General features: G+C 35.5%; 2 non-coding genes across 2 annotated transcripts; both read left to right on the top strand.

Annotated features, from left to right (window-relative positions):
• The first annotated feature begins 1687 nt into the window (after positions 1–1687).
• On the top strand, positions 1688–1806 carry LOC145678112 (5S ribosomal RNA). Its single transcript, XR_014130231.1, has one exon. It is a non-coding gene; the product is annotated as a 5S ribosomal RNA (ribosomal RNA).
• A 177-nt stretch (positions 1807–1983) lies between these two features.
• On the top strand, positions 1984–2102 carry LOC145678110 (5S ribosomal RNA). Its single transcript, XR_014130229.1, has one exon. It is a non-coding gene; the product is annotated as a 5S ribosomal RNA (ribosomal RNA).
• Positions 2103–2336: the final 234 nt, after the last annotated feature.

Raw genomic sequence — 2336 nt, forward strand, 5'->3', positions numbered from 1 at the left:
ATTTTGCTCTTTTCTCTGTATGCAAACCACATTTCTTAAAGGCAACATTTTCATACAAATGTAGTACTAAAAACTTCTAATTGGCAACATCTGGGCTGCGAAGAGGAAAAAGAAAGAAATCTCGTACGTATTCGCGCGCAATTCGGAATTAGCCAATGAAAAGCACAAAAGCGGCCACCATCTCTCTCTCTTTCTTATTAACGGTTTTGTACTTTCTGCAGTTCTATCAGTGCTGCTAACCTCTTACTATATCATTGAATATGTATGTTTAGATATATATATATATATATATATATTTTTTTTTTTACAAAAAATCATACTACTACGGAATAATATTAAATGCCTTTAAACCCTCATTTCTGTTTGCACTTTCTGTTACACTACCTTCCCCGAACTTCTTTCAAGTTATTAAGTGCAGAACGGGGAGTTATACATATTTACTTGCGCTTTGACAATATCTGCACATTGTGTAATAATAGGAGACGTATAAAATAAAACTATATACTAATACGTATATATATATATATATATATATATATATATATATATATATATATACAGTACACATTCCACTATCCGAGGCTTTCCTTTTCTTTTCTTGCTGACGATAAATTACGCTTTTAGAAATGTTGTCTGAAAACAATAAGAATATGTGCAAAAAATACAATCAGAGGTAGAGGTCTTTAACAGGAAATAAGCAAGGGAGTTGAAAAATTTTTTATGCATGTAAAAAATATAGACATGAACCAACTTGTGAAATAAAAAGACCAGAAAACTACTCTTTCTAAATTATGTGTAAACTTTTTACCGAAAACGAAAGTTGCACGAAAGACTTTTTGTCCGTTTTTTGGCCTCCGGTGCTTGGGGTCCCTGATTCAATCCCAGCTCGTGCCGTGTGAACTTTGTCGTGCATAAAGACCGTGCTCATGGGTTTTCTCGGGTTTCTCCCGTTTCCTCCCACTTTCTTCATTCAGTACTCATCATCACCGTCTCCTTTAGCGTAACCGGTATAAGTATGCGACGTAAATCTAAATATTTCATTTCATTTCCCTTTTCTGCTCATACTGCTGATTATGCGCGATTATGCCAACATCCAACTCCGCGGATAATCGTGCGATTACTGTATATACAACTAATACAGATACAACTAATTATATTATCAGTTACAGTATCGGTTTTTATTTACTAATTTGCCTCACTTTATTTGCATCCCTGCAGTAAATAATTCTTATCGATAATAGTTAAAATGTATATTACATTTTAGTGCTTCACGACTGAATGATCATCTGCCTTACGTTATCTCGCAGCTGAAGAGAATGCTACACTGAAAACTACCTTGCGTTATAAAGGGTAAGTGAAACATATCTTAAAAATATCTTTCATACATTTCATTGTGTACATTAAAGAATGTAAGTTTGCCTTTTTCCTGTAATCAATACTTAATAAAGGATTTATTTTTATTTATTTATATACAATTTCATACGTGGTTCGTGATAGTAAACTCGATAGGACACAGTGGCACTATGAACATCCGAATCACTCATCATTCGAACATTCAAATATTTATTCGAATATTAGTATATTCCAAGTAATGTTAACGACGTTAATATGCTTGCCTTTATAGTTAATAATGTCAATTCTTACTTAAAACATACTTCCTTAACAGGACATTGAAGAAAAGGTAGTTGCCAACGGCCATACCATGCTGAATATACCGGTTCTCGTCCGATCACCGAAGTCAAGCAGCATCGGGCCTGGTCAGTACTTGGATGGGTGACCGCCTGGGAACACCAGGTGCTGTTGGTATACTTTTTCTAATTTTGTTTTTCACAAAGACGAATATTCTCACATCGTTCACCACGATAATTTCGTAATCATGCATTACTTAAAACAATTAGCAACGCTTTCCACGCGCTGGTCTTTTTGAGTATTCACCGACAAACCTACGTAGCTACAATAACTCACTCGAAGCCATATGCATTCGCCAACGGCCATACCATGCTGAATATACCGGTTCTCGTCCGATCACCGAAGTCAAGCAGCATCGGGCCTGGTCAGTACTTGGATGGGTGACCGCCTGGGAACACCAGGTGCTGTTGGCATCTCTTTTTCAAATTTCATTATCCTTCAAGTACGAAAATACTAGAAACATTAATTTTATAGTACTTTCAAGAGATAATTTATCAACATTATTTCATAGCGATTAATCGATATTCTAAGCGTTATACCCACTATTTCTTACACTAACAGCCTGTTTATTTGCAGGCACATTAAAATAACCTGATTTCCGATCCGTGTGCACCTACTACTATACTTAACACGGAATGTATTACCAC

This window comes from Thermobia domestica, unplaced genomic scaffold, assembly GCF_964235325.1.
Source record: "Thermobia domestica unplaced genomic scaffold, izTheDome1.hap1.1 HAP1_SCAFFOLD_1875, whole genome shotgun sequence".
Classification (NCBI taxonomy): domain Eukaryota; kingdom Metazoa; phylum Arthropoda; class Insecta; order Zygentoma; family Lepismatidae; genus Thermobia; species Thermobia domestica.